Source organism: Dreissena polymorpha, chromosome 6 (genome assembly GCF_020536995.1).
Source record: "Dreissena polymorpha isolate Duluth1 chromosome 6, UMN_Dpol_1.0, whole genome shotgun sequence".
NCBI classification, from domain to species: Eukaryota; Metazoa; Mollusca; class Bivalvia; order Myida; family Dreissenidae; genus Dreissena; species Dreissena polymorpha.
The window spans coordinates 90295903-90308332 of record NC_068360.1 but is presented as its reverse complement, the minus strand read 5'-3'; the positions used below and the strand labels follow the sequence as shown (position 1 = coordinate 90308332).

Below are 12430 nucleotides of genomic sequence, written 5' to 3'. Positions count from 1 at the left end.
TTGCAGTTGGACAAAGTAAGATATTTAAATAAAGATTAAACTTGATAATACTCAGTATTAACAATTATACTAATGCATAATGTGAAACCAAAACGTGTGCTGAATATTCGCTTTTTTACACAACCATATGACTGCTTGACTGACTTAAAACTCATAAAACAAACTAATTATATATACATTTAGAAAAATAGTGTCTTGATTTATGAATGACATGTTTGTTAAACAAAATCAAGCTGAATTGATCTGCAAAGATGTTCGGTCAACAAATTAGTGCATATTTAGGCAAATAGTGTTTGTTCTGTTTGAAAAAAACTAAGTTATATAATGGGCAGACTTATAATTAAGTGGCAGAACCTGTGGATTTCATGAAGTTGTCACATGAACTTCATATGAGTCACATTTGCATAATCTGTTTTACTGCTGTAAACTGCACATTCAGGTTTGGGGTTCAGGTTTCCATGCTAAGCTATGGATATTACGATTTAAGGGTCTATAAAATTTTAAAATGGTGTGATATGATCTGGTTTATGGTCCTCGAAACATTTGATATCATTAAACGCTCCGTATAACTACTAAATTAAATAAGACATTGTGAGAAATTGTTACATATTTAAATGAAAATGATAGCTTTTATGTAGATTCTTTAGGCCGATTAACTTGATTTAAGATTCATACATCAAATTTATTAATTTCATCTATTATAAATTGTAAATATCTGAAGCATGGGAGAATGGGAGAATTATATTGAATACTATATATAGCTTTTTAATGTTGTAGTTTCAAAAATAGAGCACTTTGGGTTATGGTATAAAATATAAAAGATTGTTGATTTCACTTTATTTCTCGTGAAAATAAATAACAAATATTTGTCTTTGAGGATCCAGTTTTGACAAGAGGAAATTGAAAGATTCTATTCCCATTAGTTCTATGGTAAACAAAATTGTTGAAACATTAATAGTGTACACTTTTCTTTTACAAGTTTTGTTGTTACCCGATTTCTATTGCAGTAGAGATATTAATTAGTTGTTAATTACAAAAAAACTCACCTTTTTAATAATATTAAAATAAATATCAGGATAAATAGTGGGAGTTATGTGTTTTAGAGTTTGTTTTAAATTATTAATGTTTGCGAAATAACAGATTGGAAAATAAAATATTCTTTCTTAAATTGAATTATATTATGTGTTTTTTAATTCTAGATATAGATTAAAGGTTTGAAATTATAAAGTTAAGTTAAAGTTTCAGTCTTTTTTCATAGAAAATGTTAATTGCTTGATTAATCTTCACAGTTATATGTGCTATTTGAGTATATTTTTATTCTTTCTTTAAACATAAATGCATATGTGACCTAGTATCAGTTTAAGCAAGCAGTACAGAAATTAGAAGTGTTTTAAAGTGTTACACAAATTTTAGCTCAACTGATTGCTCAGGTGAGCTTTTGTGACCGGTCTTTGTCTGTCGTTTGTCCGTCCATCCGTCCGTCCGTCCACATTTGTTCTTTAACACTCTAGAGGCCACATTTATTGTCCGATCTTCATGAAACTTGGTCAAAAGCTTCGTCCCAATTAAATCTCGGTCGAGTTCGAAATTGGGTCGTGCCGGGTCAAAAACTAGGTCCCTAGGTCAAAAAAAGAGAAAAAATTGTAAACACTGTAGAAGTCACATTTTATGCCCAATCTTCATGTAACTTTGTCAAAATGTTTGTCTTATTGATATGTTGGATGAGTTCAAAAGTGGTTCCGGTCCGTTGAAAAACATGGCCGCCAGAGGACGGGGCAGTTTTCCTTATTTGGCTATATAGAAAACTTGTAAACACTCTAGAAGTCACAATTTTTTTCCCAATCATCATGAAAGTGAGTTCGAAAATGGTCCAGATCGGTGAAAAAACATGGCCGCCAGTGAGTGGGGCATTTTTCTCTATATGTTTATAGTAAAAACATGTGAACACTCTAGAAGTCACATTTTTGGCCCAATTTTCATGAAATTTGGTCAGAACATTTGTTTCCTTGATATGAGAGTTGAGTTCGAAAATGGTTCCGGTCAGTTGAATAACATGGCTGCCGAGGGGGGGGGGGCAGTTTTCCTTAATTGGCTATAGAGAAACCTTGTAAACACTCTAGAAGTCACAATATTTGCCCAAAATTGCCTTTTACTATAACGTCTTCATTTCTACACCGATTTACTTCAAATTAATAATGAAAATCTCTTATGACAATACGGTCAATCTCAACTATGCATGGCCCCATTACCAACCCTGAGGCGCCCCCGCCCACCCAAAATTGCCCTTTACCATAACTTCTTTATTTCTACACCGATTTTCTTCAAATTAATACTGAACATCTCTTTGACAATACGATCAATCTCAGCTATGCATGACCCCATTACCAACTCTGGGGGCCCCTGGGTCAAACATGCGGCGTGGGGATGCGCGTTGGCCTCTGCCGCGCCATTTCTAGTTGTCGTTTAATTTTGTGAAACTACGAAGATTGCTTATATTAGGTATAAAATACGTCAACCATTTATACTTGGTAGAATAGTCGAGCAAGCTAATGCGTTTTTACTTCAGGAGTAAGGGGTCACTGGTTCGAGCCCTGCTGCGGGCTCCTTTTTTTTAAGCATTTTATTCTGGATTTTTAACTGGAGCTTTTAAGATCCAATGTTTACCGCCACCCGCCCGCCGCCCGCCCGCCGCCCGCCCGCCGCCCGCCCGCCGCCCGCCCGCCGCCCGCCCGCCCGCCGCTCGCCCGCCGCGCCCGCCGCGCCCGCCGCGCCCGCCGCGCCCGCCGCCCGCCCGCCTCCCGCCCGCCGCCCGCCCGCCGCCCGCTCGCCGCCCGCCATGGGTGAAACTATAATACGACCCGTTTTTACAAACGGGCGTACTAAAATGAAAATGGAAATCTGTGTCTATTCGATAAATCTTTACTTGCAAAGATTACAGAAAACTGCAACTGTGAAACCAAATTTCCAAACAACGCGTCAGTGATAAAATACAAACATCTCGCCCGCCCGCCGCTCGCCCGCCGCCCGCCCGCCGCCCGCCCGCCGCCCGCCCGCCGCCCGCCCGCCGCCCGCCCGCCCGCCGCCCGCCGCCGCCGCCCGCCCGCCGCCCGCCCGCCGCCCGCCCGCCGCCCGCCCGCCGCCCGCCCGCCGCCCGCCCGCCGCCCGCCCGCCGCCCGCCCGCCGCCCGCGCCGCCCGCCCCGCCGCCGCCCGCACGCCCGCCCGCCGCCCCGCCCGCCGCCCGCCCGCGCCCGCCCGCCGCCCGCCCGCGCCCCGCCCGCCGCCCGCCCGCCGCCCGGCCCGCCCGCCCCGCCGCCGCCCGCCGCCGCCCGCCCGCCGCCCGCCCGCCGCCCCGCCCGCCGCCCGCCCGCCCGCCACCCGCCCGCCCGCCGCCCGCCCGCCCGCCGCCAGCCCGCCGCCCGCCCGCCGCCCCGCCCGCCGCCGCCCGCCCCGCCGCCCGCCCGCCGCCCCGCACGGGCAAGCCCGCCGCCCGCCCGCCGCCCGCCGCCCGCTCGCCGCCCGCCATGGGTGAAACTATAATACGACCCGTTTTTAAAAACGGGCGTACTAAAATTAAAATGGAAATCTTTGTCTATTCGATAAATCTTTACTTGCACAGATTACAGAAAACTGCAACTGTGAAACCAAATTTCCAAACAACGCGTCAGTGATAAAATACAAACATCTCGCTGTTGAAATTGCAAACCGATTAACGTTGTAATGATGTCAAGGTAAATGTTTTAAAAAGTTCATTTAAGATAATAATTTATATGACAAGTTAGTTCATTTGGGAAAAGTAAGTTTATCATTTACCTTCAGAAGGAAACCTGTAAACAAGACACTGTGGGGTAATACCTTATCATACAGTTATAGCAAAACGATAACCTTCGGTGATTTCGTATACACTCTTGAATACTTCAGCTTTGAAGACATGAGGGTTTATCTTGGTATTTAAATCAATCGCTTCTTACTTAATCCAAATAACATTACAACCTATGTTGACGACGTGATAATACCGTAAATACCGAATATATATGTTATGCTTACAAATGATTATTGCTGCATTTTTGCCATTCCGGACAAAATAACTCTCAGTTGGGCGCCCCGAATGTTATATGTTCAAGGGAAACTTATTCGTTTCTATTTATAAACATACAATGCAGAGTAAACGTCCTTGGTAACATGGTGGGGGGGGGGGGGGGGTAAACAATTGTTAAACAACACAAATTATCGATAATTTGCACTGTTATTTTTCACTGTTTGATATAGTGAAAAATTAGTTTTAAAGTACTGATATTTCTCTATAAACCACCAGAAGCATAAAAACATTTTTTTAATATAACAGATATGCTTATATTAGTACAAAAAAGGATTACTTTTACGTGTTCAATAATATATTCTTAACCCGAGTAAATTACTTCACGAACAGCACAGGCCGTGCAATCATGGATGTATTAACAGATACACAAACCGCCGTGCTGATAGATAAAGAGTTCGATTCAAAATGAGCTGCCATTACAACAAATAAAAATTCCATAATAAAATACTGTTTATATATATTGCAAGAAAGGAAACATATTCGCAATACATACATAATTACCTCTTCTACGTTCAGGAAAGGAACGTGTGTAAAGTATTGATTAATAGACTACTAATACTTGAAACGTTAGAAACGCGTATTCATTATTCAGAAGATTTAATTGAACAAACAGTCCATTACACGATACACGAAAATATAAAAACCAAGGAAGTCTTATAAACAACGGTTATTTGTTATTTACGTTAATATGATGCTACATACTGTTGATTTCAACTGGACAATTTAAATCTACGTCTCTGTTTTATTCGCTATTATTTTTCAGCTGATAATTATTGTATGTTATTTTAAAACTTCTGTTAAGTATATTTTAAGAAGTGTTGAAATAATGGTCTGCTATACATCAAATAGTTCCGTGCAAATGCTAATCTATATAGCTCGAATACCACACATAATCATAAATATAAAGAAGACAAATGCGTGGTAAAACAATAATACAACACAAATATGATAACTTTTCTTTCAACATGTTTGTTTGAAAAAGCGTAAAAAATACCTGTAAATACATTTTAAAATAATCGAAATTAATGTGTCTTTAGCTCACCTGTGCATTATATGCTTTAATGCGGCTGCCTTTTTGTGGCTGCCTTTTGTCCGTTCTGCGTCGCCAGTCATGCGTCGTAAACATTGAGTGTGTTTATACTTAAGCCTACATTTATTTCCACTCGTCATGATAATTTGTTAGAAACATTTGTCATAAAGATTTATCGCAAAGTTGAAAAATGGAAATGTGAGGTAAAAAACAAAATAACTAAGTCAAATTAAGGTAAAAGCTTGTCAACACTCTAGATGTAACATTTATAGTAAATTTCATGAAACTTGGGCAAAACATTATTTTGTTGCGATAATGTCTTGATACATTTTGAAAATGTTGGTAGTAGGACGAAAAGCATGTCCACCAAGGGACGAGGCGGCTTTCCATATATAAGTATAGCACAACATTTTTCTCACTCGATGAAACACATTTTTGTTCAATCTACATGAAACTTAGCCAGAACATTTGTTCTTATGATGTCTCGGCTGATTTCAAATTTCAAATAGTTTCGGTTGGTCGAAAAAACATGGCCTGAGGGGTCGGTACAGTACTGCTTATATGTTGATCATGAAACCTTGTACACAATCTAAAAGTAACATGTTTAGTCCAAAATTGATATATTTAGGTTAGAACATGTATTCTAAAGATATCTAATATAAAAAAGTAAAACTCCAGCTGCTGGAGCAGTATTGCATTCTCATTATATACTATTAGTTGGTCCTTGATTTAAGGCAAGTGACCAATTGCCAAAACAGTACAACACATAAGCCGAGTTTGATAGTTCCGGTTCGTCAATAAAAAAAAGCCGCAACGAGGGCCGAAAGTTTTACGTATTTGGTTATATTGAAACCTTGCTGAGACTCTAGTAGACACAGTAAGGGTTAAACCTTCGTGTACATTGGTCAAAACATGTGTTCTAAGGATATCACGGCCGTTATCGAAAATGGAAGTGGTTGGTAGAAAAACACGGCTAAAGGGGATGGCAGTTTTCCTTACATGGTTATAGTAAAACATTGTTAACACTATTGAACTAACACGCTTTGTTCAAACTTCGTGAAACTTGGTCTGAACATTTGTACTGATGATATTTTGGTGGCCGAGGAGGGGAATTTTACTTATATGGCTTAATTGAAACCTTGTTTGCACTACATTGGCAACATTTATTGTATACTCTTCATGAAGCTTTGTCAGAAAATTTCTTCGAATGAAGTTTCCTCATTGTTTGAAACTGGGTCATGTGAGTTCAAAAACTAGTCAAATATGTCAAATTAACAAAGCTTTTTACACTCTAGAAGTAAACTTTGTGTGTAATCTATTTGATACTTGTTCAGAACATTTGTTCTAATTATACCTAAGCCGAGTTTTAAAATAGAAATGTGCCCAGAATTTGCATATTTATGTGTTATAAAACGTAATTTCATCAATTTAGCTTCCACCTTCTCAAATATTTAAGCTTCTTCAAGTCTCATGCGAAAGTTGTAGGACCCATGACAATCTATTATTTATATTAAAACTGAGAATTTTTTTTCAAATACTGACCACATTAAGTCTGTTTCGTACACAGATTTCTAGATTTAAAACCCAGGTCGTTACACAAACATCACGCAATGTGCTTGTTTTCTTAATGTCTCTGGTGAGTGACATAGAGCCTTTAGGTCATTATGTTTTATATTAAAATTAAACAAACATGTTCAAAATCAAAATTTAATATTCACGTGTTGAACATTTTTAATTCACTTTACTTGGTTATCTGTAATAGGGTTACTACATTGACTTAACAATTGTGGATACACACTTTAAGGATCACAAACCTCGCAGAAATAAACGTAAGAAACACAACCTATATTTTTTATAGTCGGAATCTTAATTAAACCGTTCACATTATAGTGTGTTTTATGAACACCTAAGTAGTGAATCAATAAAGACGTTGAGACGTTGGGTATTTCATTCAAGTGCCTTTTAACTTTTTAAACCCAAATAGAACTTTGCTGTGTGATTGTAGGTTTGGTAAATCCTTATGCTTATGGGACATATTTGCATATTTACTTCCGTTTGCTTCCATAAGAATAAGCCAAACTTCGGAAGTTATCTAAAGTTTATCTGGTTTGAGGTATTTTAAATATTTAAGTTGTTTGAAATCTGACATAATAATTTTATATTTGTTTGTTTGGTAAATAAACATATTAAACGTTTAAATTAAAGTAAAATTGAAGTCCACCAGGATTCTTTAACTTAAACTAAATATTAAAGATGGCGACCTTTTGTCGGTAAACTTATGGGCGCTGATTTAGTTATTAAATTGTGTTGTTTACCCTTTCTTAATCACAACATTGACCATTGGGCCGAGTCTAACTCCGAAACGTTTTATTGTGGAAAATGTATTACCCTGCATGGTCATTTTTAGGGAAACATGTGACCTTCGGAAGGGGAGACCCAAATAAGTGGGCAGTATCTAAGGAAGAGGAGGATTTCTATCAGAAATATGACCTTCATAACTTCATGAAGAAAAACGTAAAAAAAAATGTTTTGAAATGACCACCGTCAGTTATGTTGCACTAATTGTGCTTTCCTCAATCACAGGTAATGCAGACAGTGTATTTGCTTTTTAATAGTGTGTTGTCATGAATAGACCATTCAATAGAGCATTACTTAGATAAATTATTGACAAATTAGTATAGTTATGTTTTGTGAATGTGGATAATTCTAATAACATAAATAACAGACAATTATATTAATTAGCTGTCCTTAAAAAAAATGCATGTTGGTGACAGTATAAAAATGAAAATATTCCATCTAAAACTGTTTAAGATTATAACAAAAAGCTACTCAATCATGAATACAATGTGGTGGGAAATTGATATTAAAGAGCCCATCCACTCCACATGACATATGTCTGATCACACCAAGTGAAATAGATGTTGCTGTGAATAAAAATAATACTTGAGAGCATTCATCTACATCAAATTAAAAAAGACGTACACAAGAACAACTAACAATATATACCGATAAACACATCTGCCATCGCCTTTTTCAGTATTAATTGCATTTTTCGGAGCATCAAACATTCAAGCAAATCAAACAATTGCCACCACCTTGGATCAGTCGTTTCTAACATCCCAACATTACCCATACAATTAAACCATCGTATTGTCAGCGCCTTGGATCTGTTAATGCAAACAACGCAACACTTAATATTTCAATCATTATACTTTTGCAGAAAGAAAATCTAAAACTAAATGAGACTGAATTTCGGCACATGAACATTTTCGATTATTATAAGAGTGTTTGCCAAATTTTAATACTTCAATGCACTTTGGAATTCGATTAGAGCGCACACTGTCACATTACAAACTTGATTTATATTTTAATGATCTCATACCAATGTCGTCAATATTTTTTAATTTTCTGCCAGAACTTTGCATCGCGCTATTTTCAAGCATTGTATTTGTAATAGTAAAGAACATAGTGCTTATAAGAAGTTGGTTTGCGTCTGAATGTCTATATTATTTTTAAACACGTATAAAGACAGTCACAAACTACACTCCAGCTAAACCAGTTGTTATATTGTTCTTAAGAATTTTATTTAGTATACCATACATGTAAAATTTGCACTCAAATTAATGAATTGTCCGAGCATTTAATGCACCGTGATTTGACAACAAAAAGTTATTCAAACATAAAATGAACATGCACATATTTAACAAACAACAAAGTAAGACATGCATAAATCGACTATCTGCTTATTGCAGCTAAACATACCTTTCACACAATCTGAAAAATTAATAAGGCACAGACAAATATTCAAACACAATTATATAAATCACGGGGTTTGATCAATTACAAAAACAACAAACATGTATTTACAAACTAATTCAAAATACAACATAAAGATCAAACAAAGTAATGATGAAAAGTTTTAATACATTTTTATGTCTAAAAAAGGTATTTTCCTCGGTTGATACATTACAAATTAGAATTATACTATTGCTTAGCAATTTTACACAGAAGAAAAAGCGACCAAATAAGAAGATTTGGCACCGGCCATAAGAAATATGTTAACGATGGTATTTTCGCATATGTTTACCTCTTAATCATTCTGCATGATTTTTTCGACAATATTTGTGTTAAAGTCAGCGTTTCCCCGATATGTAGCATTAACAATAGTCTGAAAAACTCGTAAACGTTCAAGTTTCCTCCCGACTTCGGTGTGATTACCTGTTGCCTTGCCATAAATCGCTTCTGCCATGAATCCTCCGTCAAGGATAAGACTAACTGGAGCAAGAATTACTGCTGCTGCTGTTGCAGCGGAGGCCCCAACTTTAGCAGCCTAACCTATCCCAACACCGCTATGAACTAACCGTAAAATCGCTCCTATTGACAAACAACCTCGAATGTTCAAACCTGGACTTTCAGGACCGCTGTTTCCAATGGCATCTAGATTGAATTATCTCGTGAAATCTGTAAGCGCTTTTTCAAAGTCGCCCCTTACCTTTTCCAACGTTTCCCTCATTTCAGCAGTTAATTGGTTCTGCTTAACCGCTTCGTGAACGCGGAAACCGCCTTGCACTATTCCGCTTGAGGCACCAATCACACCTCCAGCAACAGTTAAACCTAAGGATAACCCGAATGTTACTGGAATGAGAGCAAGACCAACAACTCCGAGAACACCTCCAACCAAGCCGGATATGGATGTTCCAATGACTGCATTGTTGACTATTCCTCTCCTTTCTTGTAATTCGGACGGCTTTGTCCCGATAGATATAGCTTCGTTGAACTTTCCTAATTCCGTCTCAAATTTGCTTAAAACTGCGTATTTATGTTTGAATGGAATATCTGAAATAAATAAAAAAATAAACGACACATTGTAAGTAAGTGCTATTCTTAAGACAAAAATATTTACGCATGACAGAACACTGCAATACTTTATGTTTTGGGGAACATTATTTAAAGTTTATTAATGAAAATCGACGACGTTAGTGTCCACAAAATTGTCATTTTTAAACCTGTAAATTTCATGTCGACAAATTTTATTGATTTAAGCCTAACATTAGTTGTTTTTATAAGCTATTAGAATGAATGCATTAAATGCAAAAGTCTATAAACTTGCTTAAGTTTAAATTTTGATGCATCTTTATTTTCTCAAATAAATGCCATTCATAACTTTAAACATCGACTAGTATTAAACTAATTGCCTTAATATCGTTTTCATTCCATACTTACCGGCTGATTAAAAGTGGTCACTCAAACCCTCTAAAACTTTGAATTCACAACGCCTTAAAAGAATCGAAAAAGTAAAAACTTTCGCTTAGTCATGAGAAGTTCAACATATATTTATATTATTATAAGGTTAAAGCTGAAGTATTAATTAAAACCAACGTTGGAAAATAACTCAAATATATGTGTGAATTTCGGTAAACACTCTTACATCTCTTAACTTGCTTTGAGATTTTAACGTTTCTCCTCTGTTTCAATAATGTTGCTGCCAAATAACACATTTACACTCATAAGTGAACACATTATAGCCGTCGTTTCGGTAACCTCATATCCAATTGTGACGCTTAAATGTTTGAATAAGAGGTTGTTAAATTGATCACGAGCATGGCTTCGCAGTTAATTTATTTATCAAGAATGATGCTAGTATAAGGATTTGAAATTCGTATTTTTACTTGTAGATTAGAATGTTACATAACTCAAGAAATATATACAGCAATTAGCCTTTTCACAAATGTTCATTATGGTAACAAAGACGAATCAAAATTATTTTAGTTAAAGTTTTCAATTGTGGCCTGATCGTTTCAACAGACATGGAAAACAAATTGTATAATAAGTGCATTTAGTACTTACTCTGCAGAACGTTAACACGTGATCCCTTGAAGCGTCCGACAAATGCTTTATTAACTTTAGACGGAGTGTGGAATCGGATCTTGGTACTCTGTGTTCGCTCCAGGAGTCTACATTTGGGACCTCAATTTCCCTTTCGTAAATATGCCATGAGTCTGTCTCACGAATAAAGTATATAAACAATGGAAATAGTCAGGTTATGTTTTGTCCGATCGTAATATAATAATAAATTAAAATGTACGTAACATGCGAAGAATTAATTCGATACGATGCTGTCACCGACATTGATACATTTGTCAAAATGCTTACCAAAGTTCTTCTATCCAGTAGCTGATACGTTTGCAAGGCGATGGTATCCGAGCGGCATTCTTCTGAACATCAACAACCAACGAGTTCGGAACTGCAATTGCAACTAGTGGCGTACCTAAAAAAGGTATCACAGGAAACATGGCTGATTATTAGCGTTGAAACATATTCGCAAAAAAGCTATTGACATACAATCAACCGGTTAGCAAAATTTATTATCATGCGTATATTTATTATCGCCAAGACTATTGTTAAAGTGAATCAAATGAGGATTATTCTTGTGACGTTTTATTAAAATCTCCCTACAGGTTTAGGAGGTGTCGTTTGAATTAAACGTTTACGGACCACTGACGTCTGACGGCATACATTAGACAAAATAAGGACCCTAAGCTCATCCTGTGCATATCACAAGTGAGCGAAAAAATTTAAATCGTATGTTACGCTTATCTACTTCTTAATTGACGTGCCGCCAGCTCGACCATGCTTTTGCATTTCGGTCTCTGAGGTTGGCTTGATTGTGATCGTATTATATACATATGCAGTCCGCTTGCATCCATGTGCATGGACGTCATCAGGAAGCTGGGTTATTTAGTTCCGTTAACATCAAACTTGTACGTCTTCTTATTGTAATCTATTTCTCGTTTTATATTCAGTAATTTCAATGCCTTGTATTCATTCCTTTTGCATTCATTGTTACTTTCCGAGTGCACGACATAAATGTCAAGGTCAACAAACGTTGCTAGGCAATCGAAATATATAAGAGAATTTGCATTGTCATACTGTGGGTCAAGAACTTGATTTTGGAGTGCTGCTAGCGTGTTCGCATTCTGCCCAGAGCCGGTAAATATATCTATGAGGACCTCTGTTATATCTTTCCGGCCGGTTAAAATATGTTTTTGTATCGCATGTCGTAGAGCGATAGGCGTCAGTTCGATGTCTTGGAACAGTTCGTGGCTGATCCATGTAAATTTGTCGGGTACAACAGGCTCAGCTAACCGTGTGCCTCTCCAAAGTGATCTCAGTGCCTTTCCTTCTTGAATAAAGATTGCAACTTTAGATAAACATTCATCTCCTGCCATATTTTACTGAAATCATAGAACAAAAGGGAACATACAGTTATTTTGATGTAAGACCAGAAGGTTCATTAGTGGTC

At 37.4% G+C, this 12430-nt stretch overlaps 1 long non-coding RNA gene across 1 annotated transcript; it reads right to left on the bottom strand.

Annotated features, from left to right (window-relative positions):
* Positions 1-9522: 9522 nt before the first annotated feature.
* LOC127836491 (uncharacterized) lies at positions 9523-11395 on the bottom strand. The gene is made up of 4 exons (XR_008028784.1): positions 11281-11395; positions 10975-11126; positions 10351-10403; positions 9523-9963 (listed from the first exon to the last, which is right to left on the bottom strand). It is a non-coding gene; the product is annotated as an uncharacterized LOC127836491 (long non-coding RNA).
* Positions 11396-12430: the final 1035 nt, after the last annotated feature.